Raw genomic sequence first — 20,641 nt, forward strand, 5'->3', positions numbered from 1 at the left:
TGCTGTCTTTCAATTTATGTATACTATTTTACATGTACTTTTCTTACTAGAGAATAAACTTGAACTTGACTCAAAAAAATATTGTGGAAATAAATAAATTGACCATATATATATATATATATATATATGAACAACATTTCCATCATATAACCCTTCATTGATTCTTAAATGTTGTAGAAATCCAAAGTGAACTAAGAATCACTGTGGACTAGAATTTGATTACGAAGATTTCATATAGTTAGAAAGAAAAAAAAGTAGGAATCAACATTAATATAATGAGAGAAAAGTTTGTCAGTTTATTTGATTTCAAAACTTTTGCTAGGGTTTCTGGAATGAGAGATACAAAAACTAAAGTAGACATAGTGTTCTTGGAAGTATAAAGGCATATTGCCTGACAATTTTCTTGTGGACAAGATGAAATTGAAATGCACATGGTTGCAGCTTGGTGGATTCAAGATTTAAAAAGAGAAAAGTCAAAGAATAATGGGATTATTTTACTTATAGGGAAAGGTTCATAGGCAGATAGTGGGTAGAATTTTCCCCTTTTTATTTTTCTATTTACCATTTTAATTATTGACTCAGATGGACATTTGGAAAGTAAGGTTATTAAATGTGAATGTAATACAAATCTAAGAGAACGCAACTATCACAATGTATGAAAATCCTAGACTAATGGATAAGATAGAAAAGATAAGTTTGAATATTGAATATTATAGTGGTCTACCCTATTGACCTCAGAGCAACTGCCCCAAAAACCATGGGGGAGAGAGAGGGAGGTTAAGCAGTGGCAAATGTGAAAAGACTTGGGACTCCCAGGTTCCACTGAATTCAAGATAAGCTATCCGTGCTAGGTGGCTGCCAAACATAGAGTTCTTGCTGCTTGCTGTGGACTGAATTGTGTTCCTCTAAGAATCACATGTTGAAGTTCTCATCCCCAAATGTCATGATGGGCCATTTGGGGGATAATTAGTTTAAATGAAGTCGTAAAGGTCGGGGGGACCTCATGATGGGATTATTGCCCTTATAAAAGGAATACAAAAAAAACCCCTTTTGGATACTTGATACTGCCCCCCTCTTTCCACTCTCTGCCATGAAGAGAACCGGGTAAAAGTGATTGTCTGCAAGCCAGAAAGAGAACTCACTTGAACCCAACCACGCTGGCATCCTGATCTCAGACTTCCGGCCCTCAAATAAATTTCTGTTGTTTAAAGTCACCTGATCTATGGTGTTTTGTTATGGCACTGAGAGCTATTAAACTTATCCTGTCTGATTACCTTGATCTTAGTTTTCTTTAAAGTACTGATTACATTCAAACACTTCATTTTAGTTTTCAGATAAGAGATTGCGCCACCAAGAAAGTCTCAAATGGTCACTAATTAAATGCCAAACTTGTCCTCAAACTTACTCTCTAGAAATGAGAACAGATTTTTTAGAAGAGCACGAGTCAGAACAAACAGCTTGATCTAAATGTGTAAGACTAATATGTGTTGGTAAGTACATCGGTGCTATTTAAAGTTAATAAACATAGTATTCTAAGGCATGAAATGGAACATACACATTACTGGCATCAGATCTGCTATTTTGCTGCCGCCATTATTCTCCCTCCCCCACACCATTTTACAACCTAGATTGCTAGCCCTCGAACTTCGTAGTCAAGTCATTGGTCCAGGTTGTTAGCCCGCGAACCTCCTTGCCAGCCATTGGTCAGTTGTTATTAGCCCCAGAAATTCCACTACTTAAGAATGGCTCCACTGCCATTCTCTCTCTCTCTCTCTCTCTCTCTCTCTCCCCTCTCTCTCACTCTTTCCCCCTGCCTGCCAACACTCTGCCTGTACACTTAATAAAATATCTTGTGTGGGTTTCTGGGTGCTTTCACACACATTTTGAGAAGCCACAATTATATCAGTATTGGGAGCTAGGAGTTGGGAATGGAGTTGCATGTGGAAAAAATGGGATTGGGGTTCCTGGTTACCGTATCAATGTAAAGTTTGGATTTTCCATGCTAGGAATTTGAAATTTTTTATTTGACACACTTGAACTGTGACTAATCTCTAACACTCAGTGAGCTAAATAAGTTGAAAACTTAGTCTGAAATCCATTACAATATTCATTTCTCCTAACATTTGTGAAAATGTCACTGATAGCACCCCTTGAGTTTCTGTGAATTCCCTTTTTTAGTGCTTAGTAGGAGAGTGTGAAAGAAACCATGATCAAATTAATGCTAAAACATTTCCATAGGCTAGAAAAAAATCTGCCTAGAATCAGGCCTGGAGGAGAAACAGGCAGTCGGATGCGAGCTTCTGGTTTGTTGAGTATTTCTGTTTTTCTAAATGTGGGTCCACGGAGAAGAGGTGAGAAGCAGCACAGAGCTGCAGCCTCTGAGGAAATCCTTAGCTTCCCACTGTCTTGGAGCTAGAATGTGGTAAACTGCTAGAGGTGATGCACAACATATGGTACAGTAATGGATGTGACCAGACGGACATAATTTATCTGTCATTCTCATTTCTCTGCTATTTTCCCACTTCTTCCTATTTATAAATATTGTCAAATTTCATCAGCTTGACTTCTCCCTTTGTATTTGATTGCATTGGCATGTTTTAATCATTAATTCTGGTTTGATTTTCGATCTTAGTTTTATTTTGAGGCAAAAGCAAAGGAAACCAATTGATGTACTGAAAACCTTGCAAATGGTCTAACTATTAATGCCTTGGAATGGTGGGGTCGAGGCTGCACTCAAGTGAGCAAGCTACAGAGAGCACGAGGTAAGTAGAAAGGGAAGGAAAGGCCTCAGGGTCTTCCCAACTTCCTATTCATCTGTGTTTTGCCTTTCCCATTTCATTCTAAAGAGCCAATTACTGTGACCATTTTGGAATTATGGAAACAAGAGGGACTTTTGGGGACTCATTCTCGGAAAACTTCACTCTAGGGAATTTGATCCAAACCACCTGACCCACGGGAGAGGAGGTGGCCTGTAGGGTTTCTACAAGGATTTGCATATGCGATAGAAACTGAATTTCCTCAGAGCTGCAGAGGACTTCTGGTCTCTGGCCAAAAGAATTCAGCGGTTTAGCCAATGCTGGCTATTACTCAAAATTCAAAATATTTGTTTGCCTCTTTTGATATTTAAGAGACATGTACCATGTATTCTTTAAGAAAAGTCATGAAAAATCTATTTTTATGCAATAAGTACTCTATGTTCCCACAAATAAATAGCAAGAACCTTGTACCCAAACTGAAAATATTAGATTTGAAAGCAATTTGGAAAAGATTGAAGGGCCTATTTTTTAGGCCTGGCAATGCCTTTATTAGCCATGTGAACTTTGGCTAATCTCTAGGTTTCTTTGGGTTATTGTTTCCTCATGGGAATAATTAGGGCAATAATGCCTACCTCATGGAATTGTGACAATTTAAACATGTTCTGATATGTATTGTATTATATAAATTGTGGTGATTTAAAAGCCAGTGAGGAATATGCTTTTATCTGCATAGTTACTGTTTGAAATATGTTTTAAACTTGTAGAAAAGTTGTATAGAAGAGATCTCCCAAACATAAACATTTATCATTTACAATACATATAACACACTCTCTCACACTCTCTCACACAAACACAATCAAATTTTCTTTCTCTTGGAACATTTAAGATTAATTTGCAGACACAATGCCTCTTTACCTTTAGGGTGTAACTTTTGCTCAGATTTATCCAGATAGTAAGGTTCTTTAAAATGCATGGCAGATTGGGGTATAAAGTCTGTACATTTTCTTAATAAAGCTTTCAGGAACACTTCTATTGTGAAATCCATGAATGCTTTATGTTTTTGATTTATTCTCAAGGAGCAAACACAGACAGATAATAATGTTCATGTAATGACTATCTGGAAAACTTTTTGTTATGTATGTGTGTGGATGTATATAGTGATCATGGATGTAACGATAGTGTCATAAGAAAGGTATAATTGGCCTCATTTTGCATATATGGAAACTGCATCTTGAAGAAATTCAGTAACTTGTATAGAGCCCTATAGCTAGTAAATGCCACAGCTGGGATTTCCAGAAAGCATCTATTCTTACTAGACTAAATCCCATCTAAAGCAAACCCTAGTTTACTCTAAACTTTATCTTCCTGAAATGAAAGCTGGCCTATAGCAAAATCCTGCACAACTCTCTTTTTTGAAGATGACTTGAGATGAGCTTCTTTAATTTCCCTTAGTAATTCATTATTGCATTCTATCAATCATTGTTAAAGAATTTGTAGCAAACCCAAAATAGTCCTACTTTAACATAAACATTGTTACTCTTTTTGGAACTCCCTGAAAGTATGAAGAACATTCTCCTTCACGAAAAACAAAAAATTAAACAAATCTCTTATTTGCTTAAAACCACTGATAAAGTTATACATAGACCGACCTTTGGTTTCCCCCAAATTCTTCAGGAATTATTATTTTAACATGCATTTTAGGTTCTATATTCCATCGCATTAATCATTTTGGACCCCTTCTGTGAAACTTTGTTTTTGTTTGTATTTTTTTTTCTTAGGAGCTTTCTAATCTTGGGTGCTGACTATACTTTTCTAAAATTGATTCTAGTAATTTTAATAATAACAGAGAGCTCTTATACATTAAAGCATTTTAATACATATTAAAATCACTTAGAAATTTTTTTCACAACTTTGCTGACCTTAATAATTAGGAATCAATAGTTCTTACTAAATTTTTGCCTGTAATTTATTTATTTGCTATTAAAACACTTAACCAAAGCTCTTTCTTTACAAGCAGTGTGGAGATTCCTCAGAAAAATTGGAATGGAATCACCATTTGACCTAGTTATCCCACTCCTTGGTTTATAATCAAAGGACTTAAGATCAGTATACTACAGTGATGCAACCACATCAATGTCTATAGCAGCTCAATTCACAATAGCTAAGGTATATTTTGTAAGAATTTCAATCCCTACAAATAGCAAATTTAAAATGAGAAAATCAGCACAATCCTAGATGCCCTTCAACTGATGAATGGATAAAGAAAATGTGGTACATATACATAATGGAATATTACTCAGCCTTAAAGAAGAATGAAATTATGGCATTTGCAAGTAAATGGATGGGACTGGAGAACATCATGCTAAGTGAAATAAGCCAAACCCAAAAATCTAAAGGCCAAATGTTTTTTCTGATAAGCAGATGTTGATCCATAATGGTTGGGGGGGGGATGAAGGAACTTTGGATTATGCAGAGGGGAGTGAGGGGAAGGTAGAGGGTAGGGGATGTGTTATGGAATTGACAGTGGAATGAGACAAACATTATTACCCTGTATATATGTGTGATTACACTACTGGTGTGACTCTGCACCATGTTCAGCCAGAGGTGGCAGTTGTGCTCCATTTGTGTACAATGAGTTGGAAAGCATTCACTTTCATGTATAACTAATTAGAACAAATTTTAAAAAAACTTTCTTTACAAATAAGAATCTTAATGTTTATAACTTGTGTAACTAATCTGAGGTTACAAAACTACCAAGTGGTAGAAAGAGTGTTTGAATATAGTGTTCTCAGACTAAACTTACTTGTTCTTGATCAGTATTCTGTGCAAGAACTATAGAAATTACAATAAAAATAATGAAAGTTTCTATTGATTTTCAAATATATGACAGATCTTGGTGCTGATTTTCTCATTTTAAATTTGCTTTTTGTAGGGATTGAAATTCTTACAAAATATACCTTTCTACTATCAGGATGATATATGAAACTTGGATATGAGAATCTTTTCTCATAGTTAAGAAAATTACTTTTATTTGACTCCAACTCAAATGTTGATCTATCAGTCCTACCTGTAGTAATTAATGGTGTTGGACAGAGCATTCTTATTATCCCCTCCCATAGATTACTTAGCTCCATAGTTCTTATTTGTTCTTATTTCTCAGCCTACACTTTGTTTCCATCATTAATTCATCCTCTTCCTCTCTCCCAAATTGAAAATACCCTCTAGATTTACTTCTTGGCTGTCCACTTCTCTCCTCTCTCTCTCTCTGCCTATAAATGTGTAAGTTATTACTTGTATCAATTTTATTCCTACAGCAAATACCTAGACTTCAACTACCATTTTCAAGAATTTAATTTTTAATAGATTTATCAAAGTATAATTTAGACACTGTAGTGCTCACTCATTGAAAATGTACAATTCAATCATTTAGTAAATTTACAGAATTGTGCAAACATTGACAAAATCCAGTGTTATAATATTTCCATCACCTTAAAAAGTTTTATTTTCTTTACTTCCCACTCTTCTTCACTATTCAAGGCAACAGTATTCCTGATTTCTGTTTCTATAGATTTGTTTTTTTGGGTATGTTATATAAGTGGAATCTGGTGATATGATCTTGCATTTGATTTCCTACATTTAGCAGGATATATTTGATTTTCACCCATACAATTAGCAAGCCCCTTTTCTTATTTTCATTACTTCCCACTCTTCTTCACTATTCAAGGCAACAGTTTCCCTGATTTCTGTTTCTATAGATTTGTTTTTTTGGGTATGTTATATAAGTGGAATCTGGTGATATGATCTTGCATTTGATTTCCTACATTTGGCAGGATATATTTGATTTTCACCCATACAATTAGCAAGCCCCTCTTTATTACTGAATAGTATTTGATTCTACATATATATGTGTAGAATCAAATACTATATATATATACTATATATATGTAGAATCAAATACTATATATATATATATACTATATATATATATATACTATACTATATATATATGCTACATTTGGTTTATGCTTTAACCAGTTCACTGACATCTTGATTTTCTAACTTTGCCTTATTTTGGACAATGCTTCTATGAATATTTAAGCCTTTGTGAAGACATGTTTTCATTTTCCTTGAGTAGATATCTAGGTGTGAAATTCCAGATCATATGGTAAGATATGTTTAGCTTTTGAAGGAAATTCTAAACTGCTTTCTTGAGTAGCTACAACATTTTACATTCTCCTGGAAATTCAGAAGAGATTCAATTTGTCCACATCCTCACCAATACTTGGTTTTCTCTGAGTTTCTGTTTGTAGTCATTCTAGTGGGAACAAAGTTGACTTTTATTTTTCTTTTATGCATACAGTTTTTAAAATTAGCATCATCAGTCCTGGATTGCTTTGAAAAGCCAAGTGACACATTTTCTGCAATTCGTTCCATATTTAAAAGTGAGTATTTCACAGCCACACTAACCTCAACAAGGGAGATATCAAACCTCTCTCTTGACTTCCTGGGATTTGTTTACTTTTAGAGTTTCTCTTATTTACATTATTGGTATTGTTGTCACTCCATTTTGAACATTTCACATCATTCATTGTTTTCTTTCTTAAGAACTTCACATTTAATCAGCTAGCAAAATTACTTCTTAATATTATATAAATTTCTTTCTACTCTTGCTGCTGTAATTCAGCCCTAAATGATATTGGAAACTTTCAGTAGTTGTATTTTGTTTTCATTACTCTCCATAATTGATACTACCAAGACATGCTACTTTGTAAGTTTTTTTCTATAATATCCATTTGATACAGAAGATTATTTAATATTCCTATGCAATCTTCAACAGAGTCTTAATTCTTACAGTGTCTTTATAGGATTCCAACCCTGATTTTTTTCTCTGAAGAAAAACTGACTCTGGTTACACATAGACTTGTAAGAACATGCTTGTGCATTTCAGCCTGGGAGCTTTAGTAAATTGTGCCCCATCTATTTTATTTGGAATTATCTTGCTTTTCCTGTCTTCCCTTTTGCCAATCCTTAAAAGCAATTGAAGTCTCACTTCCTGAATATACAGTTTACTAGCTGTTCAAGTTACTATAGCTGTCACAAATTGTTCTTCCACTTACTTATTTGAGATCTCTATGAACCAGGCTGTTATGATTTGGATATGAGATATCTCTCAAAAGTTCTTGACTTAATGCAGAATAATTCAGACATAAAATTATTAGATTATGAGTGCTATAACATAATTAGTCCATCTAACTTTGAATGGGCTGACTGGGTGGTAACTCTACACAGGTATGGTGTGACTGGAGGAGGTAGGTCACTGGGGGGCCATGTCCTTCAGGGTTCATCTTCCCTCCAATCTTTTCCCCCTTCTCTCTCTGCTTCCTGGTCACCATGAACAGAGCATTGCTCCTCCACCATGCTCTTCTGCCATGATGTTCTGCCTCACATTGGTCCCAGAGCAATGGAGTCGACCCGTTATGGACTAAACCTCTGAAACTATGAGCCAAAATGAACTTTTCCTCCTCTATTTTTTGTCATAGTGACAAAAAGCTGACTAACACACAGGGATTGTGCTGGAAGCTGGAATACAAAGTGAATTAAGACATGGTATATCTTCTCAAAAAGATTAAATTAGTGGGATGTGACAGATACATAAATAGAACCATGAATAAGATACTTCAGATCAGATGGGGCAGAGAGTTCTAGAAATGGGGATCAAGTACAGAGAAAATGCCATGGTTGTAGGAAGCAACCTGGTGCAATTGGAAGTGATCAGCAGAGAGGGTCTTGACACATGAAGGATCAGGAAGAGATGGTGGACAATTACAGAGAAAAGTTCAGAGAAAAGGCAGGAAGGATCTTCTAACTCATCTAACAATCCATTCTCTTTGCTAGGGAGAAAATGATCAGTTTTGTTTTATATCATCCATTTTAGCAACTCTGTGAAGAATATCTTTGACTTGGACAGGAATTTTGGAAAGAAAACTATTAGAAACTATTTCAATGATGAGGCACTATGTGTTTAAGCTTAAATGGTGGTAATGGTTAGGAAGAGGTAACTGAAAATATCTTGTAGAAATAATTGGATGAACTGAGTAGATGCTTGAATGTAGGAAGGAGGATGACTGTGAGCTCCAAGAAATATTCCCAGGTACTTCTGACTTTGGTGACCAGATATGCTGGTGGTGATATCAAATGAGCATATTTTGGATATCACTAATGAATCCCTGAATACTTTGAGGTGTTACCTTTTCATTGACATATTATTTATCTTTCTGCACTGGACCATGAAAGCACTTGAGGGGAAAATCCACTTCTAAAGGTTTTGCAAATACGAAAATAATAACAGTTTCATTATTTTTCTCTTTTCATATTAATAATAATTGACTATATTTTGTAATGTTAAGAAATCACAGGAAAGGGTAAAATATATCACCTAAAATATTACTAACTAAAGCCACATTGGGATTTAATGCATAATGTGTTGAAAATTTTCTCCCTTTTTCTTTGATCTGTTACATCTTTCTATGCTTTATTTATAGTTTGAGTAGTTAATGTAAGGCTGTATTATATCATTGTGTGAAGAAACCATAAACTTTGATCAGTGTTGTTTTGGTGAATAGGCAGGGTGTTTTCTGTTTTCAATAGAATGATCAATGCTGAATGGGATAACCTTAGACATACTTTCAGAATATATTTTTAGTTTCATTTTATGTTCTCCAAGAATTAAGTCCCAAAATACTACATAAAAGATTCTTCCTAGTCTGAATCCTGGCAACTTCTCCAGGTTGATCACCAGCTAGTTCTCAAACTGCATCACACTGTGGCAATGCCAACCTGTATATAGCTCAACATAAACCATGCTGTGTCATGATGTTAGACTTTTGTACATCCTCTTTCCTCCACCAGGAACACCTCTCCCTGGTGAAATTCTTCTTAGTCTAAAGATTAGTTTGGTTCATCTTTCCCTATTTCTACTAAAGAAAGTTGATTATCCCCTCATTTCTACCATGCATATTTCTGTCAATCTCCTATTACCCTATATTGTAAATTGTATTTTACACGTCTGTACCCCACATTAGAATACAAGTGTTTTGCATTTAGAGAACCTGTTTTGATTAGTTTCTTAGTCCTAGGTTATAACACAAAATTAAGTCTCAATTCATGGTGACTTAATTCAATCAGCATGGAGATATTTTCTATGACATAACAACTGAGGTCATAAGACCTAATTTAAAGAGTGAGGGATTTAGAAATTTTCCTGAATGCAATAACAGAATTACCTGCTCCTTCAGAAACCTTACTCTTTCCCAGTTTATTGCAGTTGAGATTATATACACCTTTTTAAAAAAAAATAATTTAAAGAACTTAATTGACTTTACTTTTAAAATTTTATTTATTTTTATATTTTTTACAGAGTACATTTTGATTCATTGTACACAAATGGGGTATACACACCTTTAATTCTATAGTTTATTCTAATCTAAAGTAAGATAGGATGAAGCCTAAGAGAGTTTTTAGAAGTCTTTTGATGCCCCTCATGTTAGCTTGAATGAAAAGAAAAAACTTGGGTGTCTCTTGTTTTTTATTTTTTTTATTTTTAATCTTAATAAAAAATATACAAATCAAGCAGATTTCATTTTCGTAAAAAAGTGGACATTGGGGAGTCAGGGTTCAGTGACATTACAATTGAAAAATATGTTGCATTCACAATTTAGGTTACATTTTCAAAATTTTGCTGTTATGTAGATATATTCTTTATTTAAGAAGCAAACAGGGGCTGGGGATTTAGCTCAGTTGGTAGAGTGCTTGTCTTACGTCTTACAAACACCAGTTCCTGGGTTCAATCCTAAGCACCAAAAAAAAAAAAAAAAAAAGCAAACAGGAATTCTTAAATGTCTTTTGAAATCAAGTTGAGATCAGTGTTTCTTTTAAAACATATGCAATTCTTATAAAACAATTTCTAACACAGGAATCTCCATGTAAGTAGAAATCTCTTTCAAATTAATGTCAAAACTAGAACCTTCTTTTTTTTTTTTTGCAGTGCTGGGGATTGAACCCAGGGCCTTGTGCTTCTGAGGCAAGCACTCTACCAACTGAGCTATATTCCCAGCCCTAGAACCTTTTAAGAGAGTTCTTTAGGTCAACTATTCCTTAGATTTAATCAAATTAACAATGAAATATGGTAATAATAATTAGAATTAAAGATTATAATTATGTAAACTTTTCTCTCAGAGTTCTTAAAGTTTAATCACATTATTTTCAATATCTTCAACTGGATATTTTTGGAATATAATTTCACAATACTATACTTGCAAGTATGCCTTGTATCAATTCATTGTCATTATTATCATCAATATTGCGTTGTCTGCTTTCTGATACTGTAACAAAATACCTCACATAATCAAGTTACAATGAGATTAAGATTTATTTGGTTCACAGATTTGGAGGTCTCACTCCATGATTGGTTGATCCTGTTGCTTCTGGGCCTTTGACATGGTGGTATATCATGGTGTGGAGCATAAGGTAGAGGAAACTTTGCCTTATAGCGTAGAAAAAGAAAGGGGAAAGAAAAAGCACTGATCCCATTTACCCCTTCAAGGTCACACTCCTCACTAACCTGACTTCCACTAAGCCTCAACTCTAAAAAGTTTCACTACTATCCTATAGTGCCATGGTCTGGGGGACATTAAATATCCAAACAATAGCAAATACCAACCAAATTTATATATATATGTAATAAGTTTAAGATATTTTACTGCTTTCTAGGTCATATGAGGAAAATGTATAAAGTTGTGAATAAAGCAATCATTTGGAATTAGAAGGCTGTCATTTCAATTTCTGCATCACAGATTTTTCTATAAACATTAAATGTAATAATCTATATGAAATCTACCAGCTCAATGATGTGAAAATTTGTGGATCCTACATATCTTATTTTCCTTTTTGAAATTCTTATTTTTTTCTTTCTCTTTTATCTTTTTATTCTTTCTTTTTGACCTTTCATGATCCTAACCTCTTTTCTCTTTCCCCTGTCTCCTTTCTTTCTTATCCCACATTAGGCTTCTTTGTCTTTTGTTCTTAAGCTCATTTGAGAGGCTCAGACTCATATCCTTCAAATTTTAAGTCCAGGGGAAAATCTATGTGGACACGTCTCCCCAAAGTTCAAGGATTTACTCCCATTGCAATTAGTTGGTGTCTACTCTTAAGTTGACCAGTACTCAGGAGTTTGCTCTGCTGACTGACATGACCTGAGTCATTCTGGTGCAGGCATAGAAAGGTATGGAGGACAAAGCAAGGAGTATTTCCCTAAAGTAAATTTTAAGTGTTTTTATAAGAAGAAAAAACATTAGAGTTTTCATAATCAAAACTCAGCAAATATCTATTACCTTTTCTTTCTTTAGGGAGCTCTCAGGTGGAAAGAAAATGCATAATACATATACATACATACATTATATATATATTATATACATGCATGCATATGAGCATAGTTAATACAACACTTCAGGTAGAATCACTAATTGATAAATAAATATGCCTGAATGATTTCTATAGAGAGACATAATATTCATCATGGTTAAGAGCATAATCTGGAGCCAGAGACCCAGCTCCAGTACTTGACAAGTTACTTAAATTCTTTATCTATTCTAGTAATTTTATCTACCCTAGATTTTTTTAAGGTCATAATGCACATAGAACCTTCTCGACATATGAGAGATTAATATAAATATTAGTTATTGTTATTAAAGGAATGTGATGGACCATTCATTTCATCTTGAGCAAGTTAAGCCTGAAAAGTTCAGAAAATGGGAAGGACATTCCTGAGTACAATCAGGCAGATAACTTAAACCCTGAGGAAATGGCATTCATGTTCAAGGAACAAGAAGTATTCACAGAGATTACAGCATGACATGTAAGAGTCTCCTCTAGCACCTCTGTAAAGTGACTTAGAAGGCTTTCTTATACTGCTCCCTCTCTTTGGTATTCTTTGACTTATAGTCTTCCTTTTTTTTAGGTCATGTCATTTCTAAGATCAACCTGAGTTTAACTTCTTCCTAGGTGTAGATGTATTGTTGAAGAGGAGACACTATCTAAAATTGTTGCTAGTAGGTCACCAGATTTTGAAACAAAGATGTGAAATCAATACAGACCAAGTTAGAATCCTCCCTTCACTTCACTAGTTCCTTCTTCTCAAGGTCATTGATGACTTTGTTTCTAAAGGACATGGATCTTTCTAGTGTTCAATTTGATTGACCCCTTTGGACACTTTGATCCTGCTCATCATCCAGTTATTTCCTTCCAGAAGCATTCTTTTGTTGATGCCACTGTGATATGACTTATTGAGACTTTTTTTCCTATGTTAGTGTCATTTTGTCAAAGTCTTCTTTTCAGGCTACTCCTCTTTTGCTCTCTATATTGGTTCTCTTCAGATTCTCTTCTGGACCATTTTCTTTTACCATTCTCTACTTCCTTACCTTCTCCTGTAACTTCAAATTTAATAACATAACCTAATGGCTTTCAGATCTATATTACCAATGCAGTTCTCTCTCTAGAGACCAAAATCTGTATATACATCTACTAACATCTCTGATCCTATGTCTAAAGGGAATGAAGATTTTCAAAATGAATATTCATCTTCCCCAACAAACTTACTTCTCTTCCAGTGCTTATTACCATCTACCCTGATGTCTTATCCCAAATGGAGCTTTTATCGTTACTGCCTCTGTATCCCTAACCTTCTAAATTATATCCTTGATCTCTCTGCTTAACTACCTCGGGCTTACCATCTTGACCTGACTCCCATCACTCCCTGCCTGGGTTCTTTTTATGGCTTTCAGAATACTCATTCTGACTCCAAGTTTGCTACACTCCTATTTTTTGTCTGTATATTTTTAATGTCTTCTTAATTACCAAATGTGATGATACCACACTACTGCCAAAAATTATCCAATGTTCCCCTATTGTCCTTAAGCAAAATTAAAAGTATTACAGGACCTGACTTCATCTTTAGTGTCTTTCTTTTGTTTCTTTTTATCATGCCCTAGTATTAGCCACAAAACTCTTTCTGTCTGTAAATATCAAGCTTCTGTGTATTCCAGACGTCTATCTTCTTGTTTCCTTTCTCAGGAGTATTTTTTTTCTCCCTCTGTTGAAGCCTTTGTCATCTCTGAAAAAAGATGATTGCTATGGGACAGTACTCTATTGTTTCACGTGCATTGTTGTAGCTAATTTTCACTGAAAATTTATTGAAACAGGTGCCACTATTATTGCCTTTATGAAGAACTAGAGAGTCAGAGAAGTTTGGCAATGTGTCTAAATTCACACAGTTCCTGTAGGCTTCATGCGTTCTAACAGAGGATTTTTATATAAAAAGACTAATAGAGTCTTTGATTTTGTGATGTTTACATTTTAAAAACCAGATTCTTGTTCTCAAAATCTTTCTTGAACTTTAGTTGAAATACATCACATGGCCTGCTCGAAATCCTGTGTTTTCCACTAAAATCATTAAAAACATTTTCTGGGTATCTTTCCTGCTGAAATGGATTCTGCCCTCTGAAGTGAATTTGGGTTAAAAGAGTAGTAATCAGAAACAGCTACTGAAGGCAGAATATTCTTCTCTTTTTCTTTTCTACTGTGGCATAAGCTTCCTTAGAGCTTTTAATCCCCAAACTCTGGAAGGGTTTCAGCAGGCTTAATATTTTTGTTTTTCTGCCTACCTAAAGGAAAACTCAAACCGTGCTTCCACTAAATAACCACACTCTCATTTTCTACCTTATCCTTGCTAGCTCATTAGATGTCCACTGCTCTCCTCCCAAGCAGCTTTCCTAATTATGTTGGTGGTACACAGCTTGCCTCCTTAAAGACTCCGCTTCTCCCTCTCTTCATGCTATTTCACTGGAGAGAAAAATCTGCATCTGTACTCCATTGGAAGCCATAGGTCACCATGTGAAAACTTGGAGGGCAAAAAATGTTGTCAGTAATGAGATCTCAGGCATTTGGAGAGTTCACAGGGTCCTTTGTACAACAGGGAAGAATCCCTCTGTTTCCTCTAGTGCCGTTTCATGCTAATTTCAGAACATCGGCCAGGATAAGGCATCTCAGCTGAAACTTCAGTTCACAGTGGAGACCCTTTCATCCCTCCTTGCAGCTAGGCAGTTAGGTTTATCTTGTTGATCTGTGGAAAGAAGAAAAAAAAAAAAAAGAGAGAGAAAAAGAAGCAGTCACATGAATATAACAGATGGAACAAATTGAGGGGTTTGCTTCTACCACTTTTCTCCTCATTAAAATAAGAAAGGAAAATTGTTTTTCAACGGAACATACATCATTATCATCATTTGCCTATGAAAATAATGTGATTCCTAAAACTCTGACATCCTCATAAGTTGCTGATTTATGCTGAATGGATTATGTCACAATTTGCCTTCTCTTTACCATTGATTTTGCCTCATGTCCAGTAAGGGTGCAGAAAGCCAAATTTACCCATTCCCCTATTTTCAATCTTTTCTAGTCTACTATATGGAGAAAACCATGGGGATAGAGGAAAGAAAATAATTGACTCTCTGAGCTTGGACTGTGTACTATGTTTAAACTATGAAGTTTGAATTGAATACAGACATGCTTGGGGAGTCCTGGAATTGCACACAGTTACCTCATTAGATGTCCCCCAATGTCCTGGTTCCAATATCATGCATTGCTTGTCTAGAACATGACTTCATAGTAAGAAAGGAAGAATACAGGTAAAGCTCATATCAGACTGGCTTCTGAGTCTTCTGCTGGTCCTCAAGTTCCAAGTGTTTAAATTGTAGAATAAAAGTAATTCTTACAAAATTATCCAATCTAATCCCCCATCTTTAGGCATGGGAGTAATATTGTTCTGTTTGCTCTTTATTTTTTTATTACTCTTTTTTAAAAATGCTTTATTTTAAATAGAACTGCCTTTGAATTCACCAGTCTAACAAGTGGGAAATGGACATTAATACTGTTCCACCCTCCAGGCTCTTACATAATGCAGTCAGTGAAACGTGAGGTGTAAGAAGTGGGTTGTTTTTGTTTTTGTTTAAATACAGTATAAGACACTGAGCCAACTGTGTTATGATTAGCAGATCATCCATTTTTCTTCCTCCTTGGTTTCATCCTTAGTCTGTTTTCAAAACTAAGGATTCAATAGACTAACTTAAAAAGAAAATACATATATTTCTCACAGTTCTAGAGGCTAGGAAGTCCCAGAGCATGGTGCTAGCATCTGGTGCAGTCCTTCCTTCTGCATCCTAACCTGATGGACAGACAAGCAAGCACATGGGAGCACATGGGAAACTCGAGAAACTCACCCGTTTATCAAAATCCACTCCTATGATAAATAATCCACTCCCATGAGGGAGGCATTGATCCATTCATGTGGGCACAGACCTGTTGGTGTAATCACCTCTCAAAGGTCTCTCTTCTCAACAAGCAGTGTGTACCTATTAGGCAAATAATATGCATTTATTAAGTACTTGTTGACTCTATAAACTATTTTCAAAAATATACTTAACATTTGACTCATTGCTTTGACCTGAATTTGTAACAAGAACTCTTACTTAAATAAGAAAATTTAGAAAATCATAATGTCTCCCAGAGAGAACAATGGAGTCTACCAAGGGACAACATTGTGAGTAATAGCAGATTTATTCCTAGACATCCTAGATACTAGTTACTAGATACTAGAGTTAATGGCACAATATTTCAAGTCTTCTAGGAAAAAAAATTAAACATGGAATCCTAAAATTGCATTCAGTTTTGAAAAGCAGAGACATTTTTTAAAAAATCGTTGAATTCAGAAAGTTTGTCATTTGTACATCCTTTCTAAAAAGATAACTGGAGGGTTCTCTTTACTAATTCAAAGTGACCGTGAATACGCGCACACACACACACACACACACACACACACACACACAATGCTTTCCCCCCATGCCAACGTACATATCCAAATATCAAAAGAACAGGAAAAGGAAATCCAAGATCTTTACTTGGAATGTGTGTGTACCAGAAGGTACAGCCATCAGCTTCCTTGAGATGAAGGAGAGGAAGATTATAGATATTACCTAGATGTTGTTAACATTTTAATGTTTGCTCAAAATTTAGTGGTAACCATCTGAGCTTGTATATAAGCAAAAATTTCTATAGGACTTAAGGGATAAAAAATCTGTCACTATGACTAAAGAATGAAAAGCTGGGAAGAAAAAGCAATTGGAAAGCAGAGGAAAAGGGGTTAACAAAGTAAGTTAAAATATAACAGTAAATAAAATATTTTAGAGAAGATACCAAATGAGTTCAAGAAAGACCTAACTATAAACACACCAAATTGATAGTAAAATTTAGAAATAAAGGGGTATAAAGAAAAAATAGGTAATAATAAGAAAAGGTAAGAAATATTGAACCTTTTATACTGAGTATAGAAAAGAGGGCAGAAAATTGAAATTATGTCATAAATGACAAAGTTCACCATGATGTGAAAACTGAATATTTATATTAGTAATTAAATTTTATTTAAGATAATGTTTTTCTTGAAAATCTTTATAATATTGATAATTAATCTTTATATTAATACATTGAATATGCTTAGTTATAAATTTTCATTTCAAAAAACAAAGGGTTCAGTTATAGAAATGGGGACTGAGGATAAAGGCAGCAGAAATGGTAGGAATGTGGCAGGAGAGTTGCAGAGCAGTGCTGGGGACGTAACCTGAACCCAGTCCTTCCAGGGTTCCTTTTTCCCTGTGCAGCTGGTCATTCTGGTCTCCATTCAAGGCAACGATGGTCACTTTGTTTTCCAGTTTTGATGTCATTCTTTAACTGTCGGGGAACAAGTTATGCATTTTGTGCATTTTCTATGTATTCACATGTAACCAATGATAACAGGGAATTACTAATTCACCATGTAGATCACTTAGGTAGAAAGAGCCCCCGTGTGAATAGGACTAAACCTGACTCAAGGTGAGGAGGACCATGACCATGACATGGGCAGCCACCCACAGGTGAATAGGTCATAGTTTATAAAAAAAGAAAAAGAAAAAGAAAAAGAACATTTAGACTGTATATAAATGAAAGAAATAATTCTAAAGGGGAAGGCATTATGATCAGAGTGATGGAAGAGGCAATTGATTATGAAAGCACTTCTTTGGAAGATTTTAAAGTCAAAAGTTACAAGAAAAGAATGACTAGGAAATCTGAATTATGGATTTCTTAACTTTTTTTTAAAAAATGAAAATGATGAATTGATTTTTAAAGGCTGAGTTGCAAGTTTTAGAATTTAGGTTTGGTTTTTTTTTTTTTTTGAGTTTATGAGAAGTAAAAGTATCCTTCTTTTCTTGTGCATTTCTTTTTTTGCCTTCCTGATCCATATAGGTGCACACAAACATTATTAAAACTTTTTAAAAACTTTCAGTTCTCTGATATATGATTTTCCAAGACATAAATTACAAAATGCTTCTTCCTCTATATCTTTAGTCTCTGTACTATCATATGAATTTTTTTAGAATTTTTCCCAATTAATTGAAATAGGAAAATTATTTTACTTGAGTGGACATGCAGCAACATTGTTTTTTAAAAGGTACTGATGATGTATGATAGGGAAAACAGTAAGGAAAATAGCTTCAAAAGAGCTTTAGCTCCAAATTAAATGAAGTCTACTAAATTCTTTCTTAAATGAAAGGAAAGAATTTAGTAGACTTTGGGGTGATTTGAACACTTAGTTTTCACACTCGCCTTCGCCTGCATGTTTCATAGTACATATGTTACCTATCTGGAAAGAAAGGAGGAGGTTGAGTATTCCTCTTGGTGCATTTGAACTTGATTTCCTCTCTCAAATAAACCCAGCAGGTAACAGTTGATGCAGATGGAAATCCAAGTGATAATTACCATCAATAGCATCGCCTTCTCCACTTTGCCAAATGCTGCATGTTTTAGGCAGGCCACTCCAGAGATTCTTCTCTGAGAGGCCTGCTTCTGCCTAAATCAGTGTGCATTCCCTTTGATATTCCCACAGTGTGCACAATATTCCCTCAAACACACACTGCTCAGGGTAATATGTCTCTAATGCGATGAAATCAATGGGAACACAGCCTTTTTTGCCTGACAGTATTGTCAGGGTGTATTATCTGGTTTAGGCTGTGGCTTCTGTTCATAGCAGTCGTCAGTTAAATTTCCCTTTCTGAAGCTGAGCAAAGTGTGGTAATGTCACAGCCACAGGCGACTGCCGTTCATAGGATGGTTACCGGAGAAGCATAGCCTCCTGGCTTGTCACACTGTATATATCTCAGGGTCTTCTCTTCCTTCCTAGTCAGGGGTTTCCAAGAATGTTGCCTGGAGCAGTCATGGGATGCAAAAGAGAGAGATTTTTGTTCTGCACTTAGCAACATTACCACACTTCACACTCAGTTTCTGATAAGGGAAAATTTAACTGACTTGCTCTGAACTCGATCTATCAGATAATACACTATGACAGGGCTGTGGATAAAGGCTAGAAAACCTACTAATTTATATTTCATTATCTCTACACTTGGCTTAATCTGTTATCTTTTGCTAAGTGTTACAAAGATAACAAGGAGAGCTGAACTGAAAGGGGTAAGGGGAACCCTGACCCCACGGGGGAGGCAGGAAGACACTGGATAATTCAGCCTCCTGTCTTAAGAAGTTATGTGCCAGTGGATAACTTTTGAGCCTGTGCCTAAGATTAGAAGCGGCAGGGAGATCTTGCACAGGTAAGGAGTAGATGACCATTTCACGTATCTGCTCTTGCTGCTTTGCACCAGAAGACAAAATAAGGATAACAGAATTGTGAATAACTGCATGTGGATGCTCCTGTATTTTTTAGCCTCCTATCCAATATTTCTTATGGTATGCTCATTGAGTATAAATGAATTTTCCTGGTACTTAGCCATTGTTTGGGAGGAAAAGAAAACAAAACCAAAAAACACTCCAAGAACTGGTATACATTCACATACATCACCTACAATGAAGTCGTAGAGGTATATAAGGTTTAATTCAGGGACCACTATGATCTTCTTCAGATTAGAAGGTGACTAGTTGTCGTGAATACTCCTGAGCCTGAAAGGATGGGAGTTAGAGTCAATATCTAGATAACAATGTAGCAGGACTATTTAACAGCTTTTTATATGATGGATAAATACATATTGGAGTTGTCCAAGACTTGAAAATGGATTATAATATACAGATAACACATGCATTGAAGGGACTTTCTGGAATTATGCTCAAGAATTTTTATGAATTCGCTAATATTTATTTGTCAGACAGAAGGCTAGACGCTGGAAATCCAAATATTTATAAAACTGTCTTTTTTTTGAAGTAACTTCTCTTCTCTTTAAAGGAAAACCATACAGGCAACTCTCAGAAAGTCACATAATTCTCTTTTTGGTCTATCTTGATAAGAGGTATAGTGGTAAAAGGCTAGGTATATGAATGCAGAGATCACTTTGAGGTTAGCTTTTCCTGTAATTCTAAGAATCACTATCTCTTGGGTGCATATATAAAGCAGAGAATTAGAGACAATCAATCATTGTTTTCAGAAGGGTCAAACTATACCACTCAGTACATAGCAAATGACTCCTACCTTCCCAGCTTCTGCTTCTATATTTGAAAAGAGGAGTGGTGGGGAGAATAAGAACACATACTCTAACCACATTTTAAGAAAGAAAAGTGCTACATTTTAGAACTAAAAAGAACCACAGATATTATTTAGAGGGAAAGAATATATGGATTCTAATCTTAGTCATATCATTAACAGACTACGTGTCGCTGGGAAAACTCTTTCTACTAAAGTATCAGATGCATCTTTTGAAAGGTGAGCACAAGTGAATACAGGAAAATCAGTCTTTTCTCTTTCAGCC

General features: G+C 35.1%; 1 non-coding gene across 1 annotated transcript; it reads right to left on the reverse strand.

Annotated features, from left to right (window-relative positions):
• Positions 1–10,795: 10,795 nt before the first annotated feature.
• On the reverse strand, positions 10,796–10,870 carry Trnal-cag (transfer RNA leucine (anticodon CAG)). Its single transcript has one exon. It is a non-coding gene; the product is annotated as a tRNA-Leu (tRNA).
• Between the last annotated feature and the right edge of the window lie 9,771 nt (positions 10,871–20,641).

The sequence above is a fragment of the Sciurus carolinensis genome, chromosome 7, assembly GCF_902686445.1.
Source record: "Sciurus carolinensis chromosome 7, mSciCar1.2, whole genome shotgun sequence".
Lineage (NCBI taxonomy): Eukaryota > Metazoa > Chordata > Mammalia > Rodentia > Sciuridae > Sciurus > Sciurus carolinensis.